Source organism: Rattus norvegicus, chromosome 1 (genome assembly GCF_036323735.1).
Source record: "Rattus norvegicus strain BN/NHsdMcwi chromosome 1, GRCr8, whole genome shotgun sequence".
Lineage (NCBI taxonomy): Eukaryota > Metazoa > Chordata > Mammalia > Rodentia > Muridae > Rattus > Rattus norvegicus.
The window spans coordinates 144586672-144609196 of NC_086019.1; the positions used below are offsets into that span (position 1 = coordinate 144586672).

Below are 22525 nucleotides of genomic sequence, written 5' to 3' on the forward strand. Positions count from 1 at the left end.
TCTGAACACTTTGTGAGTCATTCCATCGAAGAAGGAAGAAAGGCCTCTCCCTGAACTTGGAACTTTTTTAGCAACCAGCAAGTTCCAGCAATCCTCCTGTCCCTGCCCTACATGGTGCAGGTTTACAGCATGTGTGAGACATCCCTAGCTTATGTGGGCACTGGGATCTGGATTTGGATCCTCATAGCTGGCACAGCAAGTTCGAGCTCTCTTTAGCCCCATACCTCTCTAGTCTTATAAATTGGAAGTTGTATCTAAAATAGGTTCAAGTTAAATATTTTGTTTAGACCGTATTGTAGGTGATCCATGAATTATATAAGAAGGCAAAGTCTGATTGAGCCATTATTATAGATGCCCAGGTCGAACGGCTTAGTGTGGCAGCTGTGTATCCTTTACTGTTGAGTCCTGTTCCTGGTCCGATTTGTATAACTGCCCCTAAAGACACACTTATTAAAGATGTGGTCGGTGGTGTCTGGTGCTCTTGAGAAGTGACAGAACCTGTAGGAGGGAAGGATTTAGGAGGAAAGTAGACAGTGAGGGGTGCCCTTGAAGGAGATATTGGACCTCAGCCTTCCTTTTCTTAACAGTTTTTGCCTCTCAGTGGTGAACAGTGTGCTCTTCCTCTGCCCCATCAACGTACAGCCTTACCCCTAGCCTACAAGTGGTAGTGCCAACCGGCCATGAATGGAAACCTTTCAAACCATAAGCCAAAGTAATCCTTCCACCATAAGAGTTCTTTATTTCAAGTATTTTGTCACAGTGGCACTTGGCACTATGTGAATGTTCTCACCAACTCTTCACCTATGGCCTCTGCCTTTTCTTTAAGAAGGAATTGATAAATTCTTATCTAAAGTAAATCTGATTAGAGTTCATGAATGTTTCTTTAATTCGATTGCTTTTCTATGTATGTTCTCTTTTATATTTTATATTTGTGTATGCATATTATTCACATTAGTAATACATTTTATTTTTCCCAGGAGTGCACAGACATTGTAAATTGAAATAATGTTGCTGTCTTGGTGCTGGGAAGGTTGTAAGTACTCTACCATTGACCTATATCCCCAGACCTACATGCAGAGTTTGAGTAAAGACTTATGCATGGCTTTGTGTCTTGGCTTTAAAACTTAGCAATAAATTGCAGCTATTTCCTGTGGCATTGTTTCTTTGTAAGCATAGCTTATGATCTGATACTGCCATGGACGGCTCTTCATACCTGTGGTCCTTTTCTTGGGTTTATTCTTAGATGTTTCAATCTATCTTCATTTCTTTTCTTTCTTTCTTTTTTTTTTTAAGAGCTGGGGACCGAACCCAGGGCCTTGTGCTTGCTAGGGTCTACCACTGAGTGAAATCCCCAACCCTCTATCTTCATTTCACAATGAATTTTGTTAGGTCAAATTTTATAACATTTTGGTGCAGCCTGATGAAAAACTTTACATTTTATTTAAAAATTGTATTTGTCAACTGAGATGAGTTATATTTTATTGGATTATTTCATTTTTATAAGAAATTTATTCCTTAATAGAACCTTTGGCTTGAGAGGAAACTGAAACTGTACAGTGTTTAGAATCACACATGTCCAGAATCACATTGCATGTAATGAGGAGCTGGGGTTTACATGACACTCTGCCTGGTGCCCCCTGGTGCTTTGTGTGTTTGTGGGAAATGGACCAAGACAGTTATCCCCTCTCTCATTTCTTTAAAAACATTAGGGATTGAGGATAGGATGTCAGGCACATGAGACAGACACTCTGCACTAGCACCCCTAATAGGCCAGGTACTGTTCTAGGTCTTTTTTGAAACAGGGTTTCTCCTTGTAGCTCTGGCTGTCCTGGAACTCACGCTGTAGACTAGGCTGGCCCTGAACTCATAGAGATCCACCTTCCTCTGCCTCCAAGTGCTGGGATTAAAGGCCTGGGATTAAAACACCATCCTGCACGTTTTTTTTTTTTTTAAAGCAATGTGAAGATGAATAGCATAATAAAGTCAGAAGAAGACGGGTTTGCCTCCCTACCCCTGATTCTGCACTGTTTGAGTTCTAGCTCTGGCTTATTTAACTGTAGGGTGGACAAAAGCATGCAATTCTTCTGTGAGCCATAGTTTCCTGTATTAAAATGCAGTGTGAGAGAGGGTGTGGGGACATAGCTCTGATCCGCTACACTCCGTAAAGCAGCAGACGTTTATCTGTGTGCATAACCCACTGTTGTCAGCCAGTGAGTCAGTGGAGAAGGATGCTCGACTGCAGCCCTAGTGCTGCCCAATATTCTGATAATGGGAATGTAAACGAAGATGTGCTGGGGTCTGGCTTGTAAGGCAAAAGTCATTTCCAGCAACAATAACCGTGCTAGCCTTGAGATGCCAGGACTGCTTCTGCAGCGTAGGCTGACTTCATGTCTCACAGCCAGTCCCTGGGGATCACATGGGCCTGTTTCTGTGGAATGAGCTTGGTTATGACTTCCTGACGTGGAGGTGGCCTTTGGTCAGGGCAAGTGTTAACTGAATGGGTTCTATCAGTGCACGGACCCTCGGAAATCAGGATAATGTACCTGTCCTGCTGCCAGGTCCCAAGCAGGCCTCCAAGTGTGTCATGGGGGTTGTGCCTGACATTTCCCTGCCAGGCTGATTTGGAGTCAGCAGTTTCTAAGTGGTAGCAAAGGAGGCTATTCTGCTTCTCAGCCACCATGGAATGAGCAGTTTTAGTAGGATGTTCCTATCATCAGCTGACGTGGACTCAATCCTGGAACTGTGAACCAACTTCAACACTTCCTTCGTTAAGGTGTTTTTTATGTGTTTTGATACAATGACAGGAAAACCAACATGGACGTAGCAGCTTTTGCCCCAGTGATGTAGGTTTATCACCTTCTGGGCACATGGGTGTGTTGTGTTTGAAGAACTTGGAAGCATGCTCCAAGAATTGGCAGCACTCAGACCCGTGCTGAAGCAGCTAAGAGGTCTACATCTGGATCCTTGGGCAGCAAAAATAACCAGACATCGGGCCTGGCTTCAGCTTTTGAAACCTCAAAACCCATCCCCAGTGGCCCCACCCTTCAACAGGGTCCCGCCTAATCTTCAAGTAGTGCCACTCCCTGGTGACTAAGCCTTCAAATATATTAGCCTATGGGGGCCATTCTTACTCAAACCATCTTCCCTCCCCTCCTTTCTCCTCCCCTCTTCTCTCAGAGAGGAGCTTGAAACCCTTTAGTCACAGGTTGGCTCCCCTGGCAATGAGCTCCTTGTCTAAGGACTTTTCAGCTCACATAAAATTCAGGTGTAATTGTAAGAGGCTCATTATGAATAACACAAAACATTTCTTATAGCTTTATTTTTATTTTTAATTTGTATCAAATTGGGACACACACTCATATCCCAGCTGGTCTTTAATTTAGGTCTTCTCACCTCAGGTTCCTAAGTGCTGGGATGAAAGGTCTTTGTTGCCACATCTAACTCTTTGCCTTTGCTTTTATTTTCCTGGAGCTCCTCCAGAGCTGTTACAGGACAAAAGGCCAACCCAGTGTAACAGAGCCGTAAGGCAGCGGCTGCGCTCATCTCACTGTATTGCTGCTGTGCTTTGCTATGTCTGTAGTTTTCACTTGGCTGTTTTTGAGCTCTGGGAGATATACCACAAATATTGTTTGTCTTGCTCTGAGACTGTTTCCAGATCACAGTCCTCTCTTATGAAAGGGCATTGGTGCCAACACCGTAGACAGCAGGTCTGTCAATGTTCAAGGCCCTCGTGCATGTGTTCTCTCATACACTTTACATCTAATACTGTGTAAGTGCTGTGCAAATAGTTATTATTTGTCTAGGGAGTAACAACAAGAAAGAAGTCTGCATATGTTGAGTACAGGTACATTTTTTTCATGTGTTTCCTACCCATGGTTGTTTAAATTTGCAAGTTTAGAGCCTACAGGTATAGGGAGCACCAACTGTAAGTTGATCAGGATTTTTCTGAATGCTGGTGAGGCCAAAGGAGGAGCTTGTGTGCCACTGTAGCCTGGCTTAGGTAACTGAACGAAGGCAAAGCTGTGGGTGTGCTGGCCTCTGACAAGTAATATCTTCTGCCTTCTACACTTGCCTTATGTTATTCAACAGGCAGCAATGCCAGCTCTCTTGTTGTCCAGTTTGAGAATCCCTAGGTCGGAAACAAGATGAGCCTGCCTTGCACAACTATGTGCAGTGGCCCGGAGTTAGCCTCCATGATTGGCAGCAGTATTCTTGGAGAGTAGGCAGTTGCAATGGGAGCACACCTTACAGGAAGAAGGAATGCGGCCAGAGAGGCCAGTGTTGCCCTGTATTGGGGTTTATGCCTCCCAGTGCTTTCAGTTTAAGAATTAATTCCCCTTCCATAAGTAATGGTCATCACTCCTTATAATGACTCTGAAGCAGTTTGCATGTTGGGTTGCTAGAGGAACTTTCCATTTAGTCTGCTTGCTAAGAGAAGACTGGATAATAACAAGGGAAAATTTCATCTGCGTTTCACATAAAAGGAGTGTGTATCCCAGTTTGACCTTTCTTCTTTCTGAGGAGTACCTTAACCCTCCTAAAACCTACCCAGTTGTTCTCTTTCCCTCCCCTTCACTTCTCTCTCCCCACCTCTTCCTCTCTCTCCCCTGGTGAGCGCTATATCCCCAGTCCTCCTTTTCATTTTGAGAAGAGCCTCACAAGTTGCCCAGGCTGGCCTTGAATCTACTGTGTAGCCCAGGCAAGTCTTGAACTTGTGATCTTCCTCTCTTAGTTCTAAGGGTATCTAGGATTGCAGGTCATTACCTCTTATTTTAAAAGAACTTTCATAGCTATTGTCTGAGGCTTTTGCATCCCAGTGGCAATGTCACTGCATGCTGTGTTCTAGTTGAATCTGCAAACTGTCACTTAGAACAAATTATCTAATCTCATGCATCTTGTTCTTTACCTGGTAGGCTAGGCAGACTGTCTTGGTAGATCAAACAAAACACCAAGGAGTCAGCCTTGATAGACGCACCCTAAAATTTAAAATAGATGTTCTTCATTCATGGGTCCCTCTTTTAAAAGTAGATTCCGGAACCAAGGCTCCTTCTATCAGTGGTTCAATCAACTTCAATACATGGGTCTCAAGGTCACTCATGTCTCTCTTCATGGGCAAACTCCACAGGGAAAGCATGGAGGTCATGGGAGAGAGGTTTTCCAATGGTGGGGAAAGGTCTGTGTTGTCCATGTTTGTTGGTCACAGCCATACTTCACATAACCAAAAGCTAGAAAGTGCAGTTTTGCCTAGTACCCAGGAAAAGGAGAAACAGGGTTTGAAGGGGTAGCATGTATCATTAAATTTACTTCATTGCTTAATAATTTGAGGTTATTTATTTTTTAACTTGCAACTACAAGTTTCCTGACTGGAACATTATAGGGAAAAGATCAGGGAGAGGGAGAGGATAGAGCCTGGTTGTTCCACTAACATCACTTCCTGTGATGGTCTTAGAGCTTGCCCAACTAGGGTTTGGTTGATGCTATCTTACACTTCTTCAAACTCTGGAATTCCAGGTAGGATGATGGCACCTTTTCCTCCTCCTCCTCTCCCTCCTCTTCCTCTTCTTCCTCTTCCTCCCCCTCCCCCTCTTACAAGTTTATACAACGATTTCTTTCTGAATTGAATGATATGAATTTCTTTTTTCCTTTTTTTTTCTTTCTGTTTTCGGAGCTGGGGACCGTACCCAGGACCTTGCGCTTGCTAGGCAAGCGCTCTACCACTGAGCTAAACCCCCAATCCCTCTTTTTTCCTTTTAAAAGGTCTCAGGCTAGCCGTTTGGGTTGCCTGTTCTAAACTGTTTGGAATGGCTTCTGGTGTTTGTTGATTTTCTAGCACATCCAACTTGAGAAAAATGGTACATGACTTTTCTGAAAGGACACTGACAGAATTATGTGGTGTTCATTAAGTTCATTGGAAATAACCTGGTAAGTATTTAGGGAACTGTTGCTCAAGAAGCTTCTTGCACAACTGAAAGCTGTTGGCATAGCACACGGACACCTCCTCCACCTTTGGTGACAAATGTAAACTGTGGAAGTTGAGCGTGACTCACGTCTATCAGAATGTGGAGAACAGCAGAGGGGTGAGATCCTCAGTACAGAACTGCTCTAGAGCTCTTACAGTCTGTGGAGAGCGCGGTTGGGGGATCAGGGCCAAGAGAGCACAAAGGTGGACTGATCAGTTAAGTCAGGAGCCAGGGCAGTGTGTGGAAATGCATGCCACACATGCATGGTTGCCTGGGGCTGGTCACATACCTGTCTGCTTCCCACAGCCTTACCAAATAAGAAAACCAGGAGTACTTAGGAGAGAAGCTTCTGGGCTAAGGACTAGAGGAATTACTCGAGCTCTTTTGAAGGGACAGGACTCTTTTTTCTCCCTTAATATTTTTTTATTGGATAGTCTTCATTTACATTTCAAATGTTATCCCCTTTCCCAGTTTCCCATTCATAACCCCCCTATCCTATACCCCTCCCCTTCTTCTATAAGGGTGCTCTCCCACCCATCTACCTACCCCTTCCCACCTCCCCGCCCTGACATTCCCCTACACTGGAGTCCAGCCTTGGCAGGACCAAGGGGCTTCTCCTCCCATTGGTGCCCAACAAGGCCATCCTCTGCTACATATGCAGCTGGAGCCATGGGTTTCTCCATGTATACTTTTGGGCTGTCGTTTAGTTCCTGGGAGCTCTGGTTCGTTGGTACTGTTGTTCTTATGGGGTTGCAAGCCCCTTCAGCTCCCTCAATCCTTTCTCTAACTCCTCCATTGGGGGACCCAGTTCTCAGTTCAGTGGTTGGCTGCAAGCATCTGGCGGAGCCTTTCAGGAGAGAGCTCTATCAGGCTAAAGGACAGGATTCTTAATAATGCTTCCTAATTAGTGTGCTGATGAGTGTATGAGGGGCTGAGGAAGCAGTGCCAGGGACATAGAGGAAGTTAGAGTTCTGCTGTTGTGGGAAGTTTGCATTGAGGTGCCATCCCACAAACTTGTGCTAAGCGTTATTTAAAGGGAACAGATAGTGATGTGCTTAAGAAGTACAATGCCCGAGAAGGTGGAACTGCGCAGTACTGTTAGCTGCACAGTGGCAGTGAAGACTGCCGAGGTCAGCTAGGCAGCCACAGAGGCCCAGCATCAGGCAAACCGACCTGTGCCCTAGACACCAGCACAGTGTGCTGTGGGTAGGGGAATGCACAGGCTTGAATTGCTTCTCCACCTGGGTGCTGGCTCCACAGAGGTGTTCCGTTTAGAAGATGCACCTATTAGTACACCACACCGAGGCTCCATGCACACTGTGTCTACTGAGTGGAGTGTAACAAAATGGATTGGGGTATGTTTTGATTACACACCACTTGTTTATATCTCAGTTTACCACTTTATACTTGTGGGATCTTTGCAAATTACTTAACCTTTCTGTGCCCTAGATTTTAGTTCAGGCAAAAAAAAAAAAAAAAAAAAGTCACCTACATCAGAGGAGTGCTATAAGGATTGAATAAAATTGATATTCTTCAAGCACACGAGTGATGCCTAGTACCTATGGAATATTCCTTGAGTATTACATATTGGTAGTTACATTTATTCATAGTGGTTCTTATCAATAAGAATATATATTTATAGACACACTCAAATATATATATATATATATATACATACGTATGGGAGTGCTGTTGTCCTGTGAATCTTGAAGTTGCCTGGGAAGAACCTAGGGTAAAGAAGGCTAAACACGAGGCACTGGGATCTTTAACAGAACAGGTGGCCCAGAGGTCAAGTGACATGGTGACACTGTTGTGTGATATGGTCCCAGAAGGCTGGGATGGCAGGGCTGTCTGAAAACTAGAGTGGGGCAACAAGGAACACCATCTTCAGAGTAGGCGTCTGGAAGAGATGGCTTTGGAGTCCTGTTGTAGAACTTAATTGGAAGCCTATGTGTGTAGTAGCCTAGTCACTGTGTCATGACATTGTAATACTGGTTAATTCCTGTTCCAATGTTTTTAGAATTCTAGTCTCAGTCTGCCAGGACCTGCTGTGGTCAGCCAGCTTCTTTGATTCCTTCTTTCTTGTTGAACCTTGGCTAGTCTGCTCTCTTCCAGACACTTTTTCCAAGTCGTCCTCTCCCTCCTCTCCCAGTGCAGCTGGTGCAAGTCAGAGTCCTAGCTCTACACACCGGGTCTTAGCCCCACTCCTAATAAAATTCCCGTGGGAACATCTCCAGCCTTACCATTCCTATGCCCTGTCATCTCTGGTCTCCACACATTTGAGGTCGTCTCATCTCTGTGTTTGCTAACTACTGTTCTGACCTTAGACCTGAAGACTGAGGGGACTTGAGTTCGTCCCTTTTCCTGACTTGTGCTTGAGTCCTTCACGTCTGTATTCATCCCACCCCACCCTATCTCATCCTGCCCCTGCCTGCTAGGACACTGGTCTTTGCTGACTCTCCCTGAGGCCTGTCAGCCCCACTGTCTCCTAGGATCTGGCCTCCCTTTCCTTGCTGGAGTAATTAAGTACCTGCCCACTTCAGTGAGCCTGTAAGACTACACGAGCATGTCTTCCTCCTGTCTAGCCTGCCCTTCCTCTTCAGAACCTTCTGTCCTAGCCGTGAACACACTCAAGGGACATAGTTTCAGTTCTGCAAGAGAAGAGAGGCCAGAAAGATGGCTCAGCAGACAAGGATGCTTCCTGCCATTCTTGATGACCTGAGTTTGATCCCTAGAACTCACTGGAAGGAGAAGACCAACTCCCACAAGCTGTCCTAAGAACTCCACATATGCTGTGGTAGGCACACACAGATGTGTCCCACCCGTGAGTATATATTAAATGTTTGTTTTTGTAGGAAATGTTTTTCACACAGCTTGTTCTTTCTCCTCGTTCTTCCTGTTAGTTGCCTTTTGGTTTTGTTTTTTGAGTTGCATGATGTTTAGTTAGTATGAGAATATTCAAAGTGAAGAACGGTTGGAGAGTTGAATGCTAATTTTTATTTCATTAGTAAGGCAAAGGAAATCTACTCTAGTTCTCTTTTACCTGCTAATGTAAAATAGGTGGCATAAAAGCGGCTGTCAGAAAGTCCTTGGGCTTGTAGGTGATATAAAGTGACTTATAATCAGATACCACCCTTCTGTGTTTTCCTGTGACATAGAAATGACAGTTAAGTCTTTCTCTGTGATGACAGTTGTTGTTTAATAGCTTACGAATTGTAAAGTTTAGGAGGTGTGGGCGGTAAACACGGGATTTGTGTTGGCCAGTTTTCATCAAAGGTTTAGTTGTTCTCCAGACCAGGAGAGATTATCTTGTCTATTATAATAATAATCCTCAATAACCACAGAACAGATGTTGTCTGCTATTAGTAGGAATGTATGTGAGTGAAATTACTTGGGAAAACTGTTGGCATTATTTAATGAACTTCAGCACAGTTGTTTCCTCTCACCTACCAATTCTCTTTGTAGGCATGTGGGTAACAGAAATGTATAAATATGCTCACTAGAGAAATCACAGAGTAGAGTGTTAGTACACTGTCACTCATGCTAGTTAACAAGCAGAAAGAAGCACGTGATGAAGTGCCTTGTAACAATGGGAATGAAAGAACCTTAGTTACACAAAGGCATAGATGATTCCCTAAGCAGTGTGGAGTGAAGGAGGCCAGACAACACCTCGTGTCTTCTGTGATTTGGTTTATACACAGCTCAAAAGCTGGTGGGTGGTTTTGGGAAATCAAGAGGCTGCTGACTCTGGGGAGGAAGAGAGGGAGTGGTTTAAGAAGGCACAAGGGCTTTTGGGTTCTGGCAATGTTCCATTTCTTGACATGGCAGTAGTTATACACATGAGCCTAAGCCATAGTTTAGGACATATTTTTTAACTGTATATTAACCTCCAGTACAAATTTCTGTTGAAATCGTGCAGTACACACTACAGCTGAGCTGATTTCATACATATGTCCCTTCTGCTCTCAAACTCAGCTGGTCTGTCCTGATCATTTTTGTCCTGCTCCCACTCTTCCCTTGGGAAACATTCTCTGGTAAGCTGCCGCTTCCCATTTACTGCGATCTGTTTCCCTGCTCTATGTTTTATTGACACTGGAGCCCCAAAGGTACGTGTGTGTGTGTGTGTGTGTGTGTGTGTGTGTGTGTGTGTGTGTGTGTGTGTGTGAGATTTCTGGCTTCCTGATCTGTGAGCTCCAGGAAAGCAGAGAGGCTGCCTGCATGGGTTGTGCCAGTCACTGTGTCTCCAGGTGCTGTCAAGGTGCCTTGCTCAGATACTTGTCCAGGGAGCACTGTTTTTCCTCCACCTTTCAACCTTTAGTGTGGGGGACACAAGCTGGAAGGAGCATAAGCTGGAAGCCATATGACGCTGCCTAAAGTGTTTTTGAGAATATAGTCATTTTCATGCCTTAAACTGTGAGCTAGAGGGAGACTGAGTGAACAGCAGAGGGGCTGCACCATGAGTGTTCCATAACTTGGTTCTGTGTCCACTAGCATGTTCCTATCCTACGAAAGAATAATTTATATACGATGACTTCATTTGTTCTGCTTTTGCTCATGGCCATTCTAAGGTCAAGACTATTTTAAGCCTGAGAAATATGTCCTGAAAGTCAGCTCTAGAGTCCTTATTTTCTTTTTATTTAGTCTTGGCCACCCTTCCCAACTCCTCCCCTGAAAAAGTTTGTATCATAACTATTCTCTAGTTTGATTTTTCTTTGCACTTCTGTTTTCTTTTTCAATTAGATCTAGGAAAATGGCACATTCTCATTTACTGTCCTCACTTAAGAGAATTAGGCCAGGAGACTGTTCCAGCTAGCGCAGTAGGAAAAAGATCTTTGGTATTTAGATTGCTTTCTTGGGTGGTTTTGTGGGGTTTTTTTCCTTGTGTGTGTGGTTAGTCAGGTCTGGGACCAGGTGGTACTAGTCCATCTCAGCCTTACCACTCCCTACTTTCTGACTTTTGGCAAGTCATATAACCCTAGCTTTCTTTTTGTAAAATCAGGTAGTTACTAAGATAATGAATTAACTTTAATGGTCTGCTGAATGTATAAAAATTGTAAAAACTTAAGAAAGTTCAAACTTTATTGTTTTCTAAGCAGATGATTCAAATATATAATATTGGGACTAGAGGTAAGTCTCAGTGGTTAACAGCACTGCCTGTTCTTGTGGAGAACCTGAGTGTGGTTTCTAGCACCCACACAATTGCTTATAATAGTTTACAACTCTAGTTCCAGGGGATCTGGTGTCCTCTTATGCAATACCCATTTTATAATGCACACTTTACCAGTGGAGGATGAAGACAGAAGTTACAGCATATTTATCTATAATTATCTGTATTGGTTCACTGCATCTTCATTTTGCTTTGGGAACAAAGGATGGGGAAGTAGAGAGATAACTTTAGAGGACCTGATCTTCCTAATAAACAATTCCCAAAGAAGAGCCCGTCCTGAGCTGCAGCCAGAGCTGAGGATATTCAGTGGAGCCTTGAATTCTTACCAGTTCTCCAATTCTTCAGCAGTTTCTTTTCTTTTCTTTTCTTTCCTTTTCTTCTCTTTTCTTTTCTTTTTCTTTTTCTTTTTTTTTTTTTCGGAGCTGGGGACCGAACACAGGGCCTTGCGCTTGCTAGGCAAGCGCTCTACCACTGAGCTAAATCCCTAACCCTCTTCAGCAGTTTCTTACAGACCTGCTTCATAGTAAAGACCACACTAAATAACCTTGTGTTTCTTCAGTAGGAAAGGGGTAAGTGACATTGTTTTTCAAGGATAGGAAATTATATTTACATTCAGCTCTGGCCGTAGAGGCCTTGATGGATAGGTAAGATCTGGAGGGCAGTAAGATGCATTGAAGAGAACCGGGTTCCCTTTTCTGTCCCCACAACTGCACTTGAACCAAGACTCTGACTCCTTTGAGTCAGCATACCAATCTCCTCCTTGGACTTGAACTCAGAACACCATGCCCAGCCTGGGTGGGTTGGCATTCTTTCCTTCCCCTTCCTCTCTCCCCGTACCTTTTGGAAAGCACAACATTTATTGAGAGGGAGCAGGGAGAAGTCTTAAATGAATTGTGAACTTTGTTTTCTTTATAAAATGGAGACAAGTTGAGAAGTTCTAGTTTATATAGTTTTTTTGTTTGTTTTTGTGTTTTAGTTATTGAGACAGGGTTTTTCCATGTAGCTCTGGCTGTCTTGGAGCTTACTCTGTAGACCAGGCTGGCCTTGAACTCAGAGATCCTGCCTCTGCCTCACTAGTGCTAGGATTAAAGGCCTGGGTCTCCACACCCAGCTTTTATAGTTTTGAGGTAATGTGATGAATTATACTTTTCCTAAGAGATATGAGATTGACAAATATTAAAGAGTGAGTTTTTATTAGCTCCTCCATCTATTCCTTTAACAACCTAGTATATGCTTTGGCAAGAATAAAGATATTTAAAGATTGTTATTTATTATTTTGAAATATTTTATTGTATAGAATTTATAATAGTCAATATTTGTAATATAAAAATTATTCCCAAATATATTGGCAAAGCAGTAGTAACCACTACCTTTCAGTGTTTGTAGGTCAGGAATTTGAGAGTTGGCTAGCCTTGGATTCTAGCTCTCAGTCTCATAATGTTGCTATCAGTTGTTGCCTAGAATATAGTTAGCCTTGGTTTGGTGAAAGGATTTTACTTCTAAGGTAGTTCACTTGCATGCCTGGCCAATTCGTACAGGACTCTGGGGGTGTGGTGTGGGTCCAGTTTCTGTTCCTGTGGACCAGATTCTTAGACTGCTGCATAAGTGTCCACATAGCACAAGCTTGCCCAGGGGGAAGACCGAGACAGCTGAGAAGTTTGACATCAATTTTAATGTATTCTATGTTCACATAGATTCGGGGATAGGATCTACCTCACAGTGTCTTGTAATAGGGGCTGGAGAGATGGCTCTGTAGTTAGCGGTCACTGGTTGCTCTTCCAGAGGACCTGGGTGTCTGCTCTAGCACCCACATGACAGCTCACAACCACCTGTAGTCCCAGCTGTAGGCATGCAGGTGGTGCGCAGACACACGTGGTGCACGGATACACGTGGTGCGCAGACACACGTGCAGACAAAACACCCATACACAGAGCATTTCAATTAAAACACGTTTTAAAAAGAGAACTTCTGCTCTTTTAGAAGACTCCAGTTCATTACCCACGCATGACCAGTGGTAACTCTGGCTCAGGAGGATCTGAGGTCTCTGGCCTGTCGGGCATTTTCTTTATTGATGATGAATGTGGTCGAGCCACACTTGGTCAGGTACAACTGGGCAGTAGAAGAAAACAGAGTAAGCTATGAGGAGCAAGCCAGTAAGCAGCACTCCGCTGCGACCTCTGCCTCCAGCCTCCTGCCTTGCGGCCCTGTCCTCACTTCCCTGAATGATAAACTACAGACTGTAAGATGAATTAAACGTTTTTATATCATTTATTTTATGTAGATGGGTGTTTGCCTACACGTGTGTCTGTGTACCTTGTGTGTCTGTTGCATAAGGAGGCCACAGTGGGGCACTGAATTACCTGGAACTGCAGATAAATGGCGTGACCTGTCGTATTGGTACAGGGAGTCAAACTTGGGTTCTCTGCAAGACCAGCTCTTAACTGAGCCAGCTCCCTAGCCCCTTACAAGTTAACTTTTTGACGATGATTTGTTTTCATTTTGATTGTGTTTATGTGTTTGTGAGTTTGTGTGTGCGCATGTGTGTGGTCAGTGTTCGTGTTGTCAGTAGAGGTACACAATAGAAGCAAGCTTGTTTCTATTCTGCAGGCAGAGTCTAGCAGTGCCATTCAGGAGTCATGTGGACAACTCATTTCTTCATAGTTTTAGAGAAAGGAAGGAGTCTGTGTTGGATAAAAGTCAGCACACGGATTTCCTCATCAGAATGTCTTGCTGGTGAAACTTTACTATGGTTGATTCCTATTCTGGCTTAAAGGCTTTATTTCATTGTGGACTACTAACATTTGGTCTGTGGGCCAAATAAGCAATACCAACTTAGTACTCCACTTCAGGGCCAAGCCTCGATTTATTTAACCCCAGCCTCTTTTGCAAATTTAGGTGGTTAGCTTTCATATCATTGTTTGATATTAGAAATATTGATATGAAATCCATATATTTAGTTACATATTTCTTTGATTTCTTTAGGATAATTCCTGGGAATAGAGTAAGGATTTTTGGAACAATTTTTTTCTCTTGGAAGGTTGCATCTTCTACAGAACCATATTTTAGCCAATACTGATTTTTTTTTTTGACAAAAACTTTGATGGTTTTGATGACAGATAGTATGTTCTTATTTCAATATGTACTTATCTGATTACTAGTTAGGATTATTTTAATGTATTTTAATTGGTATTTCTGCCTTTGCTAACTGCTGTGTTCTTTACTTATTTTTATTTTGAGGTATAAATGCCCTTCACATTAAGGGCATTTGGTTTTTGATCCTGAATAAAATACTTTCTCTTTTGTTTTAAATATATAGAATTTTGCGTATTACCGTCTGTAGAAAGTTGTTCTGCTTGGCAGATCCTGGTTGTTGGAGTGTGAGGAACTGCTGCCTCTTTTTCCAGCACTGAAGGGGCGGGAACTTAGAGTTGGTGCACGGTGCTCAGGTAATGGCTTTTGGTGTGAAGAATTTAGGACTTGACTTAAAACTTCCTGTGTCAGAAAATCTGTACAGGTGATAGGTAATACAAACATCATTTTAAATTGTGTTAGGTATAGTTATGGGATTGTGGTTGGGTTGGGGAAAGTATGTACACAAGCAGGGACATTTAGAAGTGAAAGATATCAGAGAGACTCTTGAAAATAATACAGAAAAAGGTGGATGGATAAATATGGCAATTACTGAATTTGTGTGACTGGGGAGAGTTTACATTCTCTACTTTGGTGTGTTTGCAGACTCTCATCTTGAACAGCATCCGGGACTTTTGTGGGCTTTGGATGCAGTTGCTTTCCTTTGCCTTCCCTGCTGGCAGGATCTCTGCTGTGCCCGTTTGCCTGGCACTCGAAGGGTGGGACAGTAGTCCGTATCACAGAAGCCCACATTTAAATGCCCACATTTAATATTACTGCCCACAATTAACATTGTGAATATGTTATCAGGTGCAAAGTTTTAAGTAGATCAGTTAAAAAAAATCTACTTACTAATTTTCTGTATCTTGTATCCATATTTATTTTGTATGAACTTTTCTCTGCCATAATGAATGAAACTTATGAAACTGTGAGCTAAGATAAATGTTTTTCTTGGGTAGTGAGATAGCTCATTAGGTAAAGACACTTGTCATTAAGTCTGACAAGTTGAATTCAATCCTGGTAACCATACAATGGAAGGAAAGACCCAACTCCCGTATGTTGTCCCCTCCTGCTAAATGTACACTGTGGCATTTGTGTGCCCGTTCACATGCACATGTGTAGGCTTAGATTTTTTCAAAACCTACTTTAATATGGGTTCTCAAATGCTTTGATCCCCCCTTCTCGCCCACCATCCAAAGGCAGGGGAGAAAGATGGTAAATAGGAAAGGGGATGTGGACCTGTTTAGAAGGAGTTCTTTGGGGGCGATTCCAATCTCTGTTTGCCAGGACACCAGCAGTCCAGTTCAAAAGTGTCACCAAACACAAATCAGCAATAGGGGCACAATCCAGCAGAAACTGCTAGGCCTCCACTCTATCAACAGGAGTCTGCAAGAGGGACCAGGACCAGCAGGAATGCCAGGAGTTCTCTGCCATGCTTCTGAATGAAGTGAAGATCAGCAAAGACAGGAGACCAATGAAGAGCTACACAGCTAGCTAGTCAAGCACCCTGTCACTGTCTGTTGAATCCTGTTTATACTTTCTCCAAACATCACGTGTTCTCTCATGGGTCTTGCCTCAGCAAAACATCATATGAGTCTGCCTCAGCAAAATACCAGGAGTCTTCATCACACAACAGGACGAGAAACTTCCACTTCACACATATAGCAAATAAATGTAAACAGTTAAATAGTCCCTCCATTCAGTTACTTTTCTCTGGCATTTTCTCACAGTGATGAATAGCTAACAGTTGCAATGGTGAGTTTCAGCTCACAGACAACCCATTTTGTCATTCAGCCACCTGTGTCTGTCTCTAAGTCTTTTGGTTGAGACCTAGAGCAGTTTTGTGGAAATGAGCAGCAAGGTCTCAAGAGCGCTTCTAGGTACCTGGGTGCTTCACAGTCCTGTTGCACATCCTCAGAGGACCTTGGCTCTCAGTGCTTAGTGGATGTTTCAAGCAACTGCTCCTGCCTCCCTGCTGTCCTCTAGACAGTAAGTAGGTAGGTCAGGACATTAGAAGTGGTGTGTATGTGTTACCTGTGACATAGATCCTATCAGCTAGACTAGGAGCCAAGATGGCTCTTTAAAGAGTGGGTGATGGTATGGTAGCACGTCCAAGATTTATGAATAATAAGGTGAAGAAAAGATTTATTGTTCCGAATGGGAGATTTATTAGTCACTTTTCTCATCAATTGCCGATAGATGTAAAAAACTTCTCCTGGAAGATACAAGAGAGGAAGAATTTTTGTGTGTGAATCATTGTTTGAGAGGTCACAGTTCATCAAGGGGGCAGAGGCATGGCAGTAAGAGCTCGTTCACATACGTGTGGGTCATCAGACTAGCCAAGGGAATGCTTCTGCTATCTGTTTTTCTGATTGTCTAAAATCTTTTTATTCAGTCTTCCAGCTTATGGGATGATATCAGTCAATTTAATGGTGGCCATTCCCTCTTTAGTTAACCTTTCTAGGAAGCACATTCACAGACTTCATAGATACAACCAGAACTATGTCTCCTAAGTGACCCTAAATCCAGTCAGTTGACACTGAGGATTATATGATTATAAATATGTTCATATTATGTGATGTTTAAAGAGTCATAGGGGGAGAAAGAAATTAGTGAAACATGTAGGATTAGGTGTAAGAGGAAGGCTTTTTAAGACCTTGGAAGTGAATACTATTATTTTAATAGGTTACATATAAGCACAAATGTAGAGAAGTTGCCTCATTTTAATTTTCTTTGTCAAGTAGGGGTGAGATTGTGTCTTCAGAGTTGAAGAACTGGGGCTGGAGAGATGGCTCAGTGGTTAAGAGCACTGACTGCTCTTCCAGAGGTCCTGAGTTCAATTCCCAGCAACCACATGGTGGCTCACAACCATCTGTAATGAGATCTGATGCCCTCTTCTGGTATGTCTGAAGACAGCGACAGTGTACTCCTAAAATAAATAAACAAATCTTTTTTTTTTTTTAATTTGAAAAGTCTTTATTGAACCAATTGCATGTTAGGTTACAAAGGTATTTCACTTTTCCAAATGCTGTTTCTCTTTGTAGACCAATCTGGCCACAAAAGGCTACCTGGCTAAGTATTAGCCAGAAACTTCTAAATCCCAGTGTGATCTTCTTGTGGCATTTTTCCAACAAATAATGCAGACCAAATTACATGATGGCCACCTCACTGGTCACATGGTCCTTAGCTTAATGAGCAGAGGCTGACAGGCTGTCTCCTCACTCTTCCAAGAACCGCCCAAGTGCACACTGCAGAAGGAAAGTTTGTTGTGAATACCACAGGACAGAAGGACAGACAGCTCATAACTCCAGTGGAAAAACATAGGAGAGCTGAGTGGCAACAGCAGGCACTGTGATGACCTGGGCTGTCAAAGTCTCTCCGTTACTCTGGCATGCAGTTGGAGACAAATCTTTAAAAGAAAAAAAAGAGTTGAAGAAACTCGGTCTTTGAGGCCACCATTGGTTAGGGAAAGAGTTGTGAGAAATAATTTGTTTGGGGCTCATTGAAAGATTTTCAGGAATCTGATGATAGGCCATGGATTTTTGGTGCTCCACCCCCTTTAAGACTATGTGAATTTGTCCAGCAGCCCAGGTATAGATACAGGAAATGCAGGTAATCGGGTGAAGGGTGAATGGCGTGTGGCTTTGGCACTTACTGGTTAGTTTCTTGTCAGCGTGATAATAAGCTAGGGCCATCTGATAAGGAGTCTTGAGAAAATGACTATCAGGTTGGTCTGTAGGTGAGTTTGTGGGGAATGTTTTCTTGATTAATGATTGGTATGGGAGGCTCAACCCACTGTGGGCAGAGCCATCCCTGAGCATGTGGTCCTAGGTTCTATAAAAGCAGGCTGTGTAAGCCATGGAGAGGAAGCACAGAAGCAGCACTCCTCCATGGCCTCTGCTTCAGTTCCTGCCCTCTGGCTTGATGTCAGAGCATTGGCAGAGGAGCTGACTATATTTCAGAAGTATTCAGGGGGAGTGAGAAAGAATGAAATACAGACAAATGGCATGAACAACCTTCAGAAGAAGTGGGCTTCCAGGGGATCAAGTGTGGTTGGATATTGAGGTTTGCTTAGACCATCTGTCCACAGCCTCTACTAATGGAGGGTGGGACAAGAGATTATATGATTTCTTCTTGTGTCTTGACTCGACTTGGCTCAGCTCTCTCTTCCCTTCTCCCCTCCCCTCTCCTCCCTTCCTTTCCCCTCTTCTCCCTCTCCTCTCCTTTCCTCTCGCCTCTCCACTCTTCCCCTCTCCTCTCCTCTTCTTTTCTCTTCTCTCTTCCTCCCCTCCCTGCACTGCACAGCTCCTCTGCTTGGCTCACAATGCCAAGCCTATAAGAATGAGCTATTTCTAGAAGTCCTTTCTTTTGAACCTTGTGGTTTGTATTTTATCCCCATTACTCTGAGATTTCCTGCTTATTTAGAAGGAAGCATAGTCTATTGCCACTATCTACTGTCCTTCTCAAGAGACCTGATGTATGTATTCCTGTACTATGTTGGCTTAGTCATGTGAGATGTCCGTGTAGTGAGTGACTTTGGTCTCATTTGTTACTAATCCCCCTTGATGGCTGACCCGCCTTTGTCAACTCCTCCTTAGTTTTCTGCTAAGTCTTTTGTGAGTTCGGCCTTTGTCCTAAGTTCCATATAGATGAATGAAACTGTTTCTTAGTTGCCCACACGGTAACGTGGACCCCTGTTATTCTGCTTAGGTTTTGTTGGGCTAATGTCCCTTCTACTTTTCTCAGTAATTGGTAGACAAGTTCAAAAGAAGCTACCTTGTACTCAGCCATCAAAAGTTATTCAATTAATTTTTAATTAAAACATTTTGGAGAATTTTATATATGAGTCTTGTATTTACATCGCTACCCCTCCCTCATGTTAATACAGACATATAAATGCTACTGAGTCCATTTAGTATTGCTCATACATGTGTGTGTTTAGTGATAACCATTTGGGACTGGATAACTGGGGCTTGTCTCCAGAGCCTGTCTCCCTTTCTCAGCAGTCACTAGTCGCCCGGAACTCTTCATCTCTGAGTTGTCGTGTCAGCTGGCACTGTCATTATGCAGGTATTGTTGACGTAACTGTATTGGGATTTCATGGGTGCAGTTTTCATGAATAGAAGACATTATCTCACAGCAGATTTCCTTGTCCTCTGACTCATAAAAGCTTTCTGTCCCTTTCCTCCATAATTTTCTCTGAGCCTTAGGTAAAGCTAAATAGACTGTGTGTGTATGTGTGTGTGTGTTTGTGTGTGTAAGAGTGTGTGTGAGTGTATGTGAGTGTGTGTGAGTGTATGTGTGTGTGAGTGTGAGTGTGCCTGAGTGTGAGTATGAGCGTGTGTGAGTGTGCGTGAGTGTGAGTGTGTGTGTGTGTGTGTGCACTCATAGCATTAGGTTGTTTCTGTTCCTAGTTATTATAAGTGGATCAGCATCGCCCGTGGCTGAGCAAGTGTCTGTGGAGCAGGATGTTGGGTCCTTTGGGCACACATAAGGAGTGCTTGGTATAGTTGGGTCATATGGCAGACCTATTTTTGGCTTTTTGAGAATTCTCTATGCTGATTTTCCTAGTGACTCCACCACTTTACAGTTCTGTCAACAGTGAACGAGGCTTCCCTGTCCTTGAATCCTCACCAGTTTTGGTTTTTTGTTTCTCAGTCATTTGCCTGTCATTTTATCTTTCTTTCGATCCCGCCTTCTCACTTTAGGTTCTTTCCTTTCCTTTTCTTTTTTCTTTTTTTTGAGTACTGGGTCTTACTGAAGCGGAGGCTGGCCTGGAGTGTACCTTTTCCTCTTCTCTCTCCAGGATCTCATGTGACCTAGGTTGACCTTGAACCCCTGTGCTGCTGAGGGTCTTGAGCTTCTGACGCTCCTGTCTTCACTTCCTAAGCATTTGGAGTTTATGTGATGCTGTAAATCAAACCCAGGCTTTCATACATACGTGTCAAGCACTGCATTACTTGAACTTCATCTTCTGACCTAGTTTCTTACCTTCTGATGTGTCTCAGAGTGGAATCTGTTGGTTTAACTATAGCAATGAGGATATTCTTGCTATTGGTGTCAATAACTCTTTTAAATGATGGTTATAGTTTATCAGTTACACTAGAAAGTTTCTGTAAACCCAATGATCCACATGTGCTATCCACTGAGAAGGACCTTGAGCAACAGCATGGCCTGACTAAAATCACACATCAGGTTTGGTTATGTATTCATAGTTAACATTTTTTTCATGGTTGGGATTAACATGCCTTGATAAAATCAAGTATGTTCGTGTCAGTTTAGGCTTTTGGAGTGGATTCCCACTCAGCCTTCCTCATCAGCCATGCCATGTTGCCCATCGTGTGTGTGTGTGTGTGTGTGTGTCTGTCTGTCTGTCTGTCTGCGTGTCTGCCTGCCTGCCTGCCTATCTGTCTTTCTTTTTGTCCCTGTCTGTCTATCTCTGCCATTGTTCTTGCCTTTGTGTTTACTAAGAATGTAACCCGGATATGTTTTTCACATCCCAAGTCCACTGTCTCCTGGATGACATCTCCTCCCATTGAAGTCACTTGAACTCTGGCGAAGGCTTTTTAGCCCTCATTTGCTAAAGCCTTCCATTTCCTTTAGCTCAGTTCCCTGAGGAACCTTCTTTCAGAGGACCTTTAAAGAACATCCTCTTCCTTGGAGAGTTTCCCTCAGTGCCTCCACTCCCAGGCTGCCCTTCAGGGAGTCTTACCTGTGGATTTTCCTTGTCCTCAGTGCTGGTTCTTTATCACTTAGCTTGACTAGTGACATTTAAAGAAAGAACCCCCAGTGAATCCACTGCACTTACGTTCTCTGGTTGGAGGGCGGCTGGACACTCTGCATCTAGCAGACATGCTTGCTTACCCTTCCCATTTTCTTTAGAGGCTGCTAATCCCTAACGGGTTCATCTGAGCTTATATTTAGATGAAAGTTATCAATTAACAGAAAAGCCTGCTGCTGGTAGACAGGGCTGACTGCCTTTCAGTAGCTAGATGCCAGCCTTCAGACCACAAGAGTTTCAGCAGGAAGCTGTACAGGGACATGGGCCGGCCCTAGGAAGCCAGAGGTTCCTTGAAATGCAGGAGTGTCAGCCACTTTAGTGCTAACATATACACGTATACACGTGACAGATCACCTTCCAGCCCACTTAACCTCACAGCACCTGCTCCGTTATTCCCACGGAAGACTTTGGACTGTCTGAAAATACGGAGACTATGGCAGCTGTGGCTGTTGAGTACCAGGCTCCAAATATGAATTAATGTCTTTTAACCAATGTTTGTCAAACATCAGTTTACCAGGTTACATCTAACATTTGTTTCGGTTTCTCCTGCTGTAAATAAACTACATTACACAGTTGCCATTTAATCTCACAGACCCTGTGGGTCTGAGGTATGGGCAGGTCCCGAGATGGGATGGCTGGTCTTTGTTCATGACAGCTGATAGACCTGGGCTGTCTACTTCAAGGCTGGCTTTTCAGTGACTATTGATGACTAGACCGTATGTAGTCCTTCCAGGTGGTTGAAACCTCTCACTGTGGGGCTGAGTTCCAGGAGAGGTTCCTAGAGGAACCATTGAGAGAGCCAGTGTTGTAAGAACAGAAGGCAGGCATTGGCACTGCACTAAACAGCTGTGGCGTCCCTTCTGCTGCTCCTGACAGAATGGTGGTAGAGGAAGGCACACATGTCTTCTGCTTTCATTGTAGGGATCAAAACATTTCAGCTCTTTTAAAAACTACTCAGACTTTGTTTTAGAAGAATGTAGAATAGAAAAAAGTCCTCAGTGTGAGGGAGGACTAAGTATTATAAAGTATGTTTTAGCTGTAATGTACAAATTCTGCTGTTTTTCTTCTGTAGAGTACAAGAAACTTGAAAACATTATTTAACTATAGCTAGTTTGGTTTATTAATACCAAACTTTTTATATTAATACTTAATTAGTAGATTTCTACTGTGTGACCCAGTTGTAAAGATGAGAACTTAAGGAATTGATTATCATTGCCTATAGAGAGACACAAGGAAACCTTTCCCACCCTTTTTCCCACCAACCAGGAGGCCCTCAAGCCCCTTTAACTGGAGGATAGACGTAGGTAGCCCCTGTATTGCAAGGGGCTGTGGTTCAGACCAGCAGTCAGAAGTTCACTAGAAATCAAGTCTAATCTTTGGCAGTTTCCTGAAAGAATAAACGTGTGAAATAAAGATGGGTGTGTACTGCTGTTGCTTTGTTTTGTTCTGTGTTTTTGAGATGGGGCACCACTATGCAGGCCTGGAACT

The 22525-nt window shown here is 43.3% G+C and overlaps 1 protein-coding gene and 1 non-coding gene across 8 annotated transcripts in view; one reads left to right on the forward strand and one right to left on the reverse strand.

Annotated features, from left to right (window-relative positions):
• The window catches only part of Pde8a (phosphodiesterase 8A), a 123014-nt gene that overhangs the window by 11469 nt on the left and 89020 nt on the right, over positions 1 to 22525 (forward strand). The window contains exon 1 of one of the 7 annotated variants that reach the window (XM_039113042.2): positions 996 to 1033. The exons of 5 other annotated variants lie outside the window; for them this stretch is intronic. The gene's annotated coding sequence lies outside the window, so the exon portion shown is untranslated. Of the gene's footprint in view, positions 1 to 995; positions 1034 to 8759; positions 8785 to 22525 lie in introns of those variants that run through there. One more of the 7 variants, XM_039113043.2, reaches the window with a different exon arrangement.
• On the reverse strand, positions 17573 to 17697 carry LOC120100372 (small nucleolar RNA SNORA44). Its single transcript, XR_005500136.1, has one exon. It is a non-coding gene; the product is annotated as a small nucleolar RNA SNORA44 (small nucleolar RNA).